This window comes from Coregonus lavaretus (genome assembly GCF_964263955.1).
Source record: "Coregonus lavaretus genome assembly, chromosome: 18".
In the NCBI taxonomy this organism is placed as follows: Eukaryota; Metazoa; Chordata; class Actinopteri; order Salmoniformes; family Salmonidae; genus Coregonus; species Coregonus lavaretus.
The window spans coordinates 49,756,205-49,770,514 of record NC_140005.1 but is presented as its reverse complement, the minus strand read 5'-3'; the positions used below and the strand labels follow the sequence as shown (position 1 = coordinate 49,770,514).

Below are 14,310 nucleotides of genomic sequence, written 5' to 3'. Positions count from 1 at the left end.
CGGTATGCAAATTGGAGTGGGTCTAGGGTTTCTGGGATAATGGTGTTGATGTGAGCCATGACCAGCCTTTCAAAGCACTTCATGGCTACAGATGTGAGTGCTACGGGTCGATAGACATTTAGGCAGGTTACCTTAGTGTTCTTGGGCACAGGGACTATGGTGGTCTGCTTGAAACATGTTGGTATTACAGACTCAGACAGAAGAGGTTGAAAATGTCATTGAAGACACTTGCCAGTTGGTCAGTGCATGCTCGGAGTACACGTCCTGGTAATCCGTCTGGCCCTGCGGCCTTGTGAATGTTGACCTGTTTAAAGGTCTTACTCACATCAGCTACGGAGAGCGTGATCACACAGTCGTCCGGAACAGCTGATGCTCTCATGCATGTTTCAGTGTTACTTGCCTCGAAACGAGCATAGAAGCAAATTAGCTTGTCTGGTATGCTCGTGTCACGGGGCAGCATATATATATATATATATTTGTGTATGTGTGTATGTATATATATCTATATCTATATCTCTCTCTATATATATATATATATATATATACACACAGTTGAAGTCGGAAGTTGACATAGATTTAGGTTGGAGTCATTAAAACTCGTTTTTCAACCACTCCACAAAGTCGATGAGGACATCTACTTTGTGCATGACACAAGTAATTTTTCCAACAATTGTTTACAGACAGATTATTTCACTTTGAATTCACTGTATCACAATTCCAGTGGGTTAGAAGTTTACATAGACTAAGTTGACTGTGACTTTTAAACTGCTTGGGAAATTCCAGAAAATGATGTCATGGCTTTAGAAGCTTCTGATAGGCTAATTGACATAATTTGAGTCAATTGGAGGTGTACCTGTGGATGTATTTCAAGGCCTACCTTCAAACTCAATGCCTCTTTGCTTGACATCATGGATAAATCAAATGAAATCAGCTGACCTCAGAAAAAAAAAATGTAGACCTCCACAAGTCTGGTTCATCCTTGGGAGCAATTTCCAAATGCCTGAAGGTACCACGTTCATCTGTACAAACAATAGTACGTAAGTATAAACACCATGGGACCACGCAGCCGTCATACCACTCAGGAAGGAGACGCGTTCTGTCTCCTAGGGATGAACGTACTTTGTTGTGAAAAGTGCAAATCAATCCCAGAACAACAGCAAAGGACCTTGTGAAGATACTGGAGGAAACAGGTACAAAAGTATCTATATCCACAGTAAAACGAGTCCTACATCGACATAACCTGAAAGGCCGCTCAGCAAGGAAGTAGCCACTGCTCCAAAACCGCCATAAAAAAGCCAAACTACGGTTTGCAACTACACATGGTGACAAAGATCATACTTTTTGGAGAAATGTCCTCTGGTCTGATGAAACAAAAATAGAACTGTTTGGCCATAATGACCATTGTTATGTATGGAGGAAAAAGGGGGACGCTTGCAAGCCGAAGAACACCATCCCAACTGTGAAGCACAGGGGTGGCAGCATCATGCTGAGGGGGTGCTTTGCTGCAGGAGGGACTGGTGCACTTCACAAAATAGATGGCATCATGAGGAAGGAAAATGATGTGGATATATTGAAGCAACATCTCAAGACATCAGTCAGGAAATTAAAGCTTGGTCGCAAATGGGTCCTCCAAATGGACAATGACCCCAAGCATACAGTGAGGGAAAAAAGTATTTGATCCCCTACTGATTTTGTACGTTTGCCCACTGACAAAGAAATGATCAGTCTATAATTTTCATGGTAGGTTTATTTGAACAGTGAGAGACAGAATAACAACCAATAATTCCAGAAAAACGCATGTCAAAAATGTTATAAATTGATTTGCATTTTAATAAGGGAAATAAGTATTTGACCCCTCTGCAAAACATGACTTAGTACTTGGTGGCAAAACCCTTGTTGGCAATCACAGAGGTCAGACGTTTCTTGTAGTTGGCCACCTGGTTTGCACACATCTCAGGAGGGATTTTGTCCCACTCCTCTTTGCAGACCTTCAAGTCATTAAGGTTTCGAGGCTGACGTTTGGCAACTCGAACCTTCAGCTCCCTCCACAGATTTTCTATGGGATTAAGGTCTGGAGACTGGCTAGGCCACTCCAGGACCTTAAATGTGCTTCTTCTTGAGCCAGTCCTTTGTTGCCTTGACCATGTGTTTTGGGTCATTGTCATGCTGGAATACCCATCCATGACCCATTTTCAATGCCCTGGCTGAGGGAAGGAGGTTCTCACCCAAGATTTGACGGTACATGGCCCCGTCCATCGTCCCTTTGATGCGGTGAAGTTGTCCTGTCCCCTTAGCAGAAAAACACCCCCAAAGCATAATGTTTCCACCTCCATGTTTGACGGTGGGGATGGTGTTCTTGGGGTCATAGGCAGCATTCCTCCTCCTCCTCCTCCAAACACGGCGAGTTGAGTTGATGCCAAAGAGCTCATCTGACCACAACACTTTCACCCAGTTCTCCTCTGAATCGTTCAGATGTTCATTGGCAAACTTCAGACGGGCCTGTATATGTGCTTTCTTGAGCAGGGGGACCTTGCGGGCGCTGCAGGATTTCAGTCCTTCATGGCGTAGTGTGTTACCAATTGTTTTCTTGGTGACTATGGTCCCAGCTGCCTTGAGATCATTGACAAGATCCTCCCGTGTAGTTCTGGGCTGATTCCTCACCGTTCTCATGATCATTGCAACTCCACGAGGTGAGATCTTGCATGGAGCCCCAGGCCGAGGGAGATTGACAGGTCTTTTGTGTTTCTTCCATTTGCAAATAATCGCACCAACTGTTGTCACCTTCTCACCAAGCTGCTTGGCGATGGTCTTGTAGCCCATTCCAGCCTTGTGTAGGTCTACAATCTTGTCCCTGACATCCTTGGAGAGCTCTTTGGTCTTGGCCATGGTGGAGAGTTTGGAATCTGATTGATTGATTGATTGATTGTTTCTGTGGACAGGTGTCTTTTATACAAAGTAACAAACTGAGATTAGGAGCACTCCTAGAGTGTGCTCCTAATCTCAGCTCGTTACCTGTATAAAAGACACCTGGGAGACAGAAATCTTTCTGATTGAGAGGGGGTCAAATACTTATTTCCCTCATTAAAATGCAAATCAATTTATAACATTTTTGACATGCATGTTTCTGGATTCTTTTGTTGTTATTCTGTCTCTCACTGTTCAAATAAAGGCATCAGAGGGATCTCATTGTTGAAAGATATCAGTCAGGAGAAGGGTACAAAATAATTTCCAAAGCATTACATATACCATGGAACACAGTGAAGACAGTCATCATCAAGTGGAGAAAATATGGCAACAGAGACATTACCAAGAACTGGACGTCCCTCCAGAAATTTATGAAAAGACGAGAAGAAAACTGGTCAGGGAGGCTTCCAAGAGGCCTACAGCGACATTAAAGGAACTGCAGGAATTTCTGGCAAGTACTGGCTGTGTGCTACATGTGACAACAATCTCCCGTATTCTTCATATGAATGGGCTATGGGGTAGGGTGGCAAGACAGAAGCCTTTTCTTACAAAGAAAAACATCCAAGCCCGGCTGAAGTTTGTTTTTGCAAACATCAAGTCCCCCAAAAGCATGTGGGATAATGTGTTATGGTCTGATGAAACCAAGGTTGAACTTTTTGGCAATAATTCCAAAAGTTATGTTTGGCGCAAAAACAACACTGCACATCACCATACCAACAGTGAAGCATGGTGGTGGCAGAATCATGCTTTGGGGCTGTTTTTCTTCAGCTGGAACCGGGGCCTTAGTCAGGGTGGAGGGAATTATGAACAGTTCCAAATACCAGGCAATTTTGGCACAAAACCTTCAGGTGTCCGTTAGAAAGCTGAAGATGAAGTTCACCTTTCAGCACGACAACGACCCAAAGCACACATCTAAATCCACAAAAGCATGGCTTCACCAGAAGAAAATTAACGTTTTGGAATGGCCCAGCCAGAGCCCAGACCTGAATCCAATTGAACATCTCTGGGGTGATCTGAAGAGGGCTGTGCACAGGAGATGTCCTCGCAATCTGACAGATTTGGAGCGCTTTTGCAAAGAAGAGTGGGCAAATATTGCCACGTCAAGATGTGCCATGCTAATAGACTCCTACCCAAAAAGACTGAGTGCTGTAATAAAATCAAAAGGTGCTTCAACAAAGTATTAGTTTAAGGGTGTGCACACTTATGCAACCAGGTTATTGTGATTTTTTTTATTTTTTATTTTTCCCCCTGAAAGATTTCAGTTTGTTTTTCAATTGAATTGTTCACGTTATAGGTCACATTAAAGGTGGAAAAAGTTCTGACATGATTTATCTTTGTCTCATTCTTTTACATCACAACAACCTGGCATTTTAACAGGGGTGTGTAGACTTTGTATATCCACTGTATGTAAAACGTATGTATATGTAGCAGAAAAGCTGTAAAAACTAAAAGATGTGTCCTCCGAAGAGGGTTAATAAAAATTAATTTCAAAAACATCACCAACTACTAGGCTAGCTTGATATCCTATGGACTCGCCAACCATTTACTAGAGTTGCTCATTGAACCTCTGCTAGCTAGCTAGCTACATGCCAATGATTTGTTTAACATAGCAATATGGAATGAATAGAATGTACAACTGGGTCAAAACATGAGAATAGAACGGCAACCAGCCCATTTGGCTAGCAAGCTCAGAATCTCAGAACTAATTACTGGCTTTTGCCTGGACTATTTTGTATGGTGGAAGGATGAAATAAAACTAATTTACTAATTAAAATAAAGTTTTTGATGAAAACATGTCGTTAATCTTTTTGAATATGTTGGCAACCATTTTATAAAAGCAATAAGACCCTCGTACCCGGGAATTATTGCGTGATAACTCCCTCCGAAGGGCTGTTTTCCGACCCTCGGCTTCGCCTCGGGCATGAGAACAGCCCTTAGTCTGGAGTTATCACACCATAATACCCAGGCTCTCATGCCTTATTGCTTAATTATTTGATGAAGCCAAATTAAATCTGTGATCAAGTCAGAATGTAGGCCTGTGTCTATTTGCTTTTCTCAATGGTGACTGTTTTTTTCATTCGTGCTTATGCCTTCCTTTTTCACTCTGCTTGCCTCGCTTTATTCTGTTGGCATGGCAACGGTTGCCATCCAGAATGTCAAAAAGCGCCAACCATCTCCACGGCAGACACCCACATACAGATAGTAGATAAGCTCTCTCATAGTGCCCCCACATAATATCCCACTCACCACGCACACACACTGTCCATGGCATCTCCTACACACAGACAAAACACATGGTATAAGACACAAACACCATTTCAATAACACACAACCAAAAGCAGTTAATTAAAAAAGAATTACCAAACACAAGCTTACAGAATCGGACCACTCAAATGATAATACACGTCCTCCGACACATACTCATGAGCATACTCAGTCCAGTTGTGACTATTAACTTGGGTCATTGAGTCATTACAGTGCACCGCATGAAAGATGGAGGAAGGCAATGCATTAGCATAAAATAGGACATTCTGTACTGTCGCTTCATATGATGTTGATTAAACAATGTCTGCTGGAAATGAGCTTTGTCAGGTTAGACAAACTGCAACAAGTAAAAGAGTTGGGCACGCTTTGCAAGATCTCATATATGTTAATCTCTCACTGAAACACTATAGAGCCATTTTTTGTTTACAAGTAAACGTCACATACAAGTAATGCATGCTTATCCTCGCAAACAAAAAGCTCTATAGCAGGATAGCTAATGCTGGTGTCGGGATCTTGACAAACTTAACTGTGAGTGAGTGATGACCATGAAAACACGCAAGACTGTTGGCTATAGCTATGTTCAACAACTATATTATTATTCTGGCTTTATCTAGCTCTATTTGTGATATTTTACCTTGCCTCGCTGGCTTTCTAACTTGCTTGGTAATCAAATCCTTCGATGACACCTGCGATGTTGTAGATGATAACCATCTGATTACGTGTGTTAACTTGCATGAGCTGCATTTGAAGTCAGAGGATTCTGTATCCACTCCCATAGAAACAAGTTTGTTTATGATTCAGAACTGGGTGCGCAACTTTTCATGATGCGGCCGGGGGTCTATTGTATGAGGGTCCACAAAGACTGTTTTAACAGATGGTGGTTGTTTTCAAGCTTTCAATGCCCTTTTGAAAGAAAGAGTGAGTGAAAAAATAGATGATCTCCTGGAGTTGAGAGATAGAAGTAAGAATTTCATTATAACTGACCTTAAGTATAGGACTGATATTTAGAGTAATACATGAAACTGCATAGGAACCTTATCAATCACCTTCAAAATGGCCAGATGAGACTGAGCAAAGCAAAAACATTTGATGTGTGTACATGTGCTACATACAGTAATCCACCTATCAGACCATATTGAGTGTGAACTACTGTATGGACACCAGCTCTTTTCTGCCTCATGGAATAAAGCAATTGGGTGGGTATGTTCTAACACACTCAGACAACAGGGTCAATGTAATTGACATGAGCTAACCTCAGGGGCATCAAAGCTCCTGCTGCTACGCTAACTACTGTATTTCAGCATCACAAGGGCGGACTTATATGGATTCAATTTGTTATTCAAACAGTCCAGTTGTCAATCTTTTAATGCCTTTAGTTGATGCAACAAGTCAGACATACGGAACGTAAAACAATCTGGAACGTAGATCAAGTTTTAAGATGGCAGTCTTGGGTGGTTAACAACACAACATGTATTTTATTGACATAATCATGCAAACTAACACACTCTAGGCCAGATGTCTCCAACAGGTTGATCCCGAGCTACCAGTAGCTCGCAGCCCGCCTATGAGTAGCTCACCATACAATTATTAAAGTACATACATTTTCCACGTGTTCCACCGCAAACTGTCATAAACAAATCTCACAAATGTCAGACACTGCAAGCTCCCAGCTTCTATCCAATCAAAGCAACATTGATATTATCCCACACCTGTTTAGCCACAATTGGCTTAAAAAGCCAGACTTAACACAATATAGAGTACGCCAATTAATTTCCAACAATATTGCTATCACTTTCGGTAGGCAGTTAGCAATGCTAATGATAATCTTGTGGGCAGACAGAAAGGCTTTGCCCAAAACATTCTCTATTAAATGTTAACAGCAAATTAGGTCTGATTGATTGCATGATTATTTTTATCAATCTGGTGGGCGTTTGTTTTGCAAACTCTGCCATTACATGTGCAGTACAGAAACATCACTAGCCAAGCACATCCCTCACTCCCTAGTTGCACACTTGAATTAAATGGGAATTACGCACACAAAAAAACATTCACGTTTTTTCAGACTTCAAAAATGGTATTCTGCTGTGATTTAAGCATTGACATGGACTCAGAACATCCAATTGTATTGTTTCTATATAAATAATTGTAATTTTGAAAGTGAAAACAAAAAAAAATCTGAAACCAGGAAAACTAAAACAGAGAAAATAAATTAAACAGATTTTATAGGGGCCCCCTAGAGTTGTTTATTAAGACAAATGTGCCTATTTGAAAGCAGAAACTGTGTAGCTCGCAACGTTTCATTTTTTAAAAGTAGCTCTCATGCTAGAAAAGGTTGGAGACCCCTGCTCTAGGCCCATTGTTACACCGTATGTGATGTTTAAGAGGCTTACTTATTTCCTGGTTGACCCCAACCTCTCACCTCAAACCACTAAAACCTTCTCCCTTCATTATCTTCTAAAACAAGGCTAACAAAACCAGGGACGGGGTGGCCGAACACACACAGGACAGGCACAAGGAAACATAGTTTTTCTTGGTAAAGCCCAAGCAAAGCAAATAGAACCAGACAAATGGACAATAAAAGAAGGCAATAAACAGTGAAACAGGTGGATTTGACATCTACGTCATGACCAGGCATTATACAGTGATTCATGGGGATGGTTGTGGAACAGGGAGGTGAGGTGGGGAGTGCCCCTACCTTTTCTGACGCAGACGAGCTCATGTACTCCGCAGTTGCGCTCGCCACCTGGAAAGACAATGCATTTTTTATGGCCCGTTCTTGGTTGGCATGAAACGCATAATGGAAGACAAACAAATAATAACTATTTATGGATATACAATAAAAACAACAGGTTAGGAGTCAATGACACAGATATGTTGACAAAAATCTGGATTTCACTAGAAAAGAGAGGATACACAAGACAACAGAAATGCAGTCAAACACTCATATGGAACTTCTATATCTGTTGTGATACAGCACTTGATTCTACATGACTAACCAATATTGACAATAATGTGTGGCATTTTAAGAAACATCTACGCACTTTCAAACCTTCATTTGCAATTTCAGAATCTAAAAGGAAAACCTGGGCCCTATGCATGGTATCTTGAACACGCACACTTTATATTATAACATATGAAGAGATTTATAGTTACAGTAAACTCAAAATATTGCCATGGATGTGTTACTAATTGTAAAGGTTGAATGTTACATTAGTTTGTAAGATAGCCTTAACTTTAGGCTACTAACTGTATTACAAAAGTAATATTGAATTGTGTCTGGTTGATAACGCAACCAAATATCAACATTTAAAGAAGAAGATGTACTGCTTGGATAGTTCCATCTGTGTAAATCCAATTCTTTAATTAACATGTTTTGTTGAGTTGGAGAAATGAATCCAACATGTAATTGTTAACTTAATAGGCTATTTCAAAAGTGATATTGAATTGTTTGGTTTTCAATGCTACCAAATATCAGTGCGAGACCCTGTTTAAGCCAGTACATGTCCAGACCCGACTGAAGTTTGCTAGAGTGCATTTGGATAATCCAGAAGAGGATTGGGAGAATGTCATGTGGTCAGATGAAATCAAAATAGAATTTTTTGGTAAAAACTCAACTCGTCGTGTTTGGAGGACAAAGAATGCTGAGTTGCATCCAAAGAACACCATACCTACTGTGAAGCATGGGGGTGGAAACATCATGCTTTGGGCTGTTTTTCTGCAAAAGGGACCAGGACGACTGATCCATGTAAAGGAAATAATGAATGGGGCCATGTATCGTGAGATTTTGAGTGAAAACCTCCTTCCATCAGCAAGGGCATTGAAGATGAAATGTGGCTGGGTCTTTCAGCATGACAATGATCCCAAACATACCGCCCGGGCAATGAAGGAGTGGCTTCGTAAGAAGCATTTCAAGGTCCTGGAGTGGCCTAGCCAGTCTCCAGATCTCAACCCCATAGAAAATCTTTGGAGGGAGTTGAAAGTCCGTGTTGCCCAGCGACAGCCCCAAAACATCACTGCTCTAGAGGAGATCTGCATGGAGGAATGGGCCAAAATACCAGCAACAGTGTGTGAAAACCTTGTGAAGACTTACAGAAAACGTTTGACCTGTGTCATTGCCAACAAAGGGTATATAACAAAGTATTGAGAAACTTTTGTTATTGACCAAATACTTATTTTCCACCATAATTTGCAAATAAATTCATTAAAAATCCTACAATGTGATTTTCTGGAGAAAGAAAATCTCATTTTGTCTGTCATAGTTGACGTGTACCTATGATGAAAATTACAGGCCTCTCTCATCTTTTTAAGTGGGAGAACTTGCACAATTGGTGGCTGACTAAATACTTTTTTTCCCCCACTGTATTTTACACCTAGGATTACTATACATAACTTTAACCCATTTTATAAGAGATTCTCCAAAATTTTAATATTCCAGGCCTTTCTATATATTTTTTATTTCACCTTTATTTAACCAGGTAGGCCAGTTGAGAACAAGTTCTCATTTACAACTGCGACCTGGCCAAGGTAAAGCAAAGCAGTGCAAAAAAACAACACCACAGAGTTACACATGGGATAAACAAAACATAAAGTCAATAACACAATAGAAAATATATATACAGTTTGTGCAAATGTAGTAAGTTATGGAGGTAAGACAATAAATTAGGCCATAGTGCAAAATAATTACAATTTAGTATTAACACTGGAGTGATAGATGTGTAGAAGATGATGTGCAAATGGAGATACTGGGGTGCAAATTAGGAAAATAAATAACAATATGGGGATGAGGTAGTTGGGTGGGTTAATTACAGATGAGCTGTGTACAGGTGCAGTGATCAGTAAGCTGTTCTGACAACTGATGCTTAAAGTTAGTGAGGGAGATAAGAGAATCCAGCTTCAGAGATTTTTGCAGTTCGTTCCAGTCATTAGCAGCAGAGAACTAGAAGGAATGGCAGCCAAAGGAGGTGTTAGCTTTGGGGATGACCAGTGAGATATACCTGCTGGAGCGCATACTACGGGTGGGTGTTGCTATGGTGACCAATGACCTAAGATAAGGTGGGGCTTTGCCTAGCAGAGATTTATAGATGACCTGGAGCCAGTGGGATTGGCGACGAATATGTAGTGAGGGCCAGCCAACGAGAGAGTACAGGTCACAATGGTGGGTAGTATATGGGGCTTTGGTGACAAAACGGATGGCACTGTGATAGACTACATCCAATTTGCTGAGTAGAGCGTTGGAGGCTATTTTGTAAATGACATCGCCAAAGTCAAGGATCAGTAGGATAGTCCGTTTTACGAGGGCATGTTTGGCAGCATGAGTGAAGGAGGCTTTGTTGTGAAATAGGAAGCCAATTCTAGATTTAACTTTGGATTGGAGATGCTTAATGTGAGTCTGGAAGGACAGTTTACGGTCTAATCAGACACCTAGGTATTTGTAGTTGTCCACATATTCTAAGTCAGACCCGCCGAGAGTAGTGATTCTAGTCGGGGCGGGCGGGTGCCAGCAGCGTTCGATTGAAAGCATGCTTTTGGTTTTACTAGCGTTTAAGAGCAGTTGGAGGCTACGGAAGGAGTGATGTATGGCATTGAAGCTCGTTTGGAGGCTTGTTAACACAGTGTCCAATGAAGGGCCAGATGTATACAAAATGGTGTCGTCTGCGTAGAGGTGGATCAAAGAGTCACCAGCAGCAAGAGCGACATCATTGATATACACAGAGAATAGAGTCGGCCCAATAATTGAACCCTGTGGCACCCCCATAGAGACTGCCAGAGGTCCAGACAACAGGCCCTCCGATTTGACACATTGAACTCTATCTATGAAGTAGTTGGTGAACCAGGCGAGGCAATCATTTGAGAAACCAAGGCTATTTAGTCTGCCAATAAGAATGCGGTGATTGACAGAGTTGAATGCCTTGGCCAGGTCGATGAAGACGGCTGCACAGTACTGTCTTTTATCGATCAACTCCAGTCATACTTTATCAAAGGCCTTTTCAAAGTTAGCTATGAATACCAGGCCTGGTTTCCCAGATTTTTCAAAGTGTTCTATTGTTTCCAGTACTTGTTTTATATTATCTCCAATGTATCGTCCATGTAAAAAACCTGTCTGATTAGGATGAATAACATTCGACAATACCTTTTTAATTTTATGCGCTATGCATTTTGCTAGAAATTTTGCATCACAACACTGAAGTGTAAGGGGCCTCCAATTTTTTTTTATATTTACCACTTGGTATACTGTTTCAGTAATAATGAAATCAGACCTTCTTGTTGAATATCTGATAATCTACCATTTTTATAGGAGTGGTTAAAACATGCTAATAACAGTCCTCTGAGTTATCAAAAAAGGTTTGGTGTACCTCCACTGGTATGCCATCCAGCCCTGGAGTTTTCCCAGACTTAATGGCTTTAATTGCATCAAGAAGTTCCTCCTCTGTAATTTGGCCTTCACATGAGTCTTTCTGTACAGCTGTTAACTTTACATTATTTATAAATAAAAAATCCATACAATTAACTTCGGTTAGTGGAGATGGAGGAGACCGAAACAAAACCATATGCTAAAGTACTTCCTCTTTCAAAATATTGTTTGGTGAATGAAGGGTGACTCAATCATTTGTAACAAGTTTCAGTAAATTATTTTTGGTAGCATATCTATGTTGAAGATTTAAAAATAATTTGGTGCATTTTTCCCCATATTCCATCCAGTTCGCTTTATTTTAGTAATATATTACACTTGATCTTTCTTGAATAAGTTCCTCCATTTGTGTTTTTCCTCTAACTTCATCTGTGCCTCTATGGTAGAGTTTTTTTTTGCCATCTAACTGTACTGTTAATCCTTCCATTTCCTTTGTTAATATGGACTCTTTTGACCTAAATTGCTTTAATTCTAGAGACGACTGTAAGTCGCTTTGGATAAAAGCGTCTGCTAAATGGCATATTATTATTATTTATATTATAGATGAGTACTGAATTGGCATGGCCTCTGAAGGCACATTTAAAAGTGCCCCATTCAATAAGGGGATCTGCTGTACCTATGTTATGTTGGAAAAAGTCATTTATAAATTATTCTGTCCAATAGGCTTTGATTAAAATTTCCAATACCCTCGCCCACATGGAAATTATGTAAAAATAATGTACACTGCTCAAAAAAATTAAGGGAACACTAAAATAACACATCCTAGATCTGAATGAATGAAATAATCTTATTAAATACTTTTTTCTTTACATAGTTGAATGTGCTGACAACAAAATCACACAAAAATGATCAATGGAAATCAAATTTATCAACCCATGGAGGTCTGGATTTGGAGTCACCCTGAAAATTAAAGTGGAAAACCAACTTTGATGTAATGTCCTTAAAACAAGTCAAAATGAGGCTCAGTAGTGTGTGTGGCCTCCACGTGCCTGTATGACCTCCCTACAACGCCTGGGCATGCTCCTGATGAGGTGGCGGATGGTCTCCTGTGGGATCTCCTGCCAGACCTGGACTAAAGCATCCGCCAACTCCTGGACAGTCTGTGGTGCAACGTGGCGTTGGTGGATGGAGCGAGACATGATGTCCCAGATGTGCTCAATTGGATTCAGGTCTGGGGAACAGGCGGGCCAGCCCATAGCATCAATGCCTTCCTCTTGCAGGAACTGCTGACACACTCCAGCCACATGAGATCTAGCATTGTCTTGCATTAGGAGGAACCCAGGGCCAACCGCACCAGCATATGGTCTCACAAGGGGTCTGAGGATCTCATCTCGGTACCTAATGGCAGTCAGGCTACCTCTGGCGAGCACATGGAGGGCTATGCGGCCCCCCAAAGAAATGCCACCCCACACCATGACTGACCCACCGCCAAACCGGTCATGCTGGAGGATGTTGCAGGCAGCAGAACGTTCTCCACGGCGTCTCCAGACTCTGTCACGTCTGTCACGTGCTCAGTGTGAACCTGCTTTCATCTGTGAAGAGCACAGGGCACCAGTGGCAAATTTGCCAATCTTGGTGTTCTCTGGCAAATGCCAAACGTCCTGCACGGTGTTGGGCTGTAAGCACAACCCCCACCTGTGGACGTCAGGCCCTCATACCACCCTCATGGAGTCTGTTTCTGACCGTTTGAGCAGACACATGCACATTTGTGCCCTGCTGGAGGTCATTTTGCAGGGCTCTGGCAGTGCTCCTCCTGCTCCTCCTTGCACAAAGGTGGAGGTAGCGGTCCTGCTGATGGGTTGTTGCCCTCCTACGGCCTCCTCCACGTCTGCTGATGTACTGGCCTGTCTCCTGGTAGCGCCTCCATGCTCTGGACACTACGCTGACAGACACAGCAAACCTTCTTGCCACAGCTCGCATTGATGTGCCATCCTGGATGAGCTGCACTACCTGAGCCACTTGTGTGGGTTGTAGACTCCGTCTCATGCTACCACTAGAGTGAAAGCACCACCAGCATTCAAAAGTGACCAAAACATCAACCAGGAAGCATAGGAACTGAGAAGTGGTGTGTGGTCACCACCTGCAAAACCAGTCCTTTATTGGGGGTGTCTTGCTAATTGCCTATAATTTCCACCTGTTGTCTATTCCATTTGCACAACAGCATGTGAAATTTATTGTCAATCAGTGTTGCTTCCAAAGTGGACAGTTTGATTTCACAGAAGTGCGATTGACTTGGAGTTACATTGTGTTGTTTAAGTGTTCCCTTTATTTTTTTTAGCAGTGTATATGCCAATTATTTGATGGTAGGACCGCATTCTGTCCCCTATCAATTTTTTTTTTTAACTTTGGTGCCAGCGAGAATGACATAAGAAAGTAGTCAATACGACTAGCTTGATTGAGCCTCCGCCATGTCCATCTCACTAGGTCAGGATATTTAAGCCTCCATATATCCACTAGTTCCAATATATCCATGACATTCGTGATTTCCTTAAGTGCATGAGGGTGCTAGTTTGAGGCGTGATTTCCTTTACGGTCCATTGAGGTATTTGTACTCCTGAGTGGCGCAGTGGTCTAAGGCACTGTATCGCAGTGCTAACTGTGCCACTAGAGATCCTGGTTCGAATCCAGGCTCTGTCGCAGCTGGCCGCGACTGGGAGACTCATGGGCGGCGC

General features: G+C 41.8%; 1 protein-coding gene across 1 annotated transcript in view; it reads right to left on the bottom strand.

The window, feature by feature from the left end:
- Positions 1 to 7,967, bottom strand: part of syt14a (synaptotagmin XIVa) — a gene marked incomplete at its 3' end in the record, with an annotated part of 123,734 nt that extends 115,767 nt beyond the window's left edge. The window contains exon 1 of the mRNA XM_084182550.1: positions 7,925 to 7,967. The remainder of the gene's footprint in view (positions 1 to 7,924) is intronic.
- Positions 7,968 to 14,310: the final 6,343 nt, after the last annotated feature.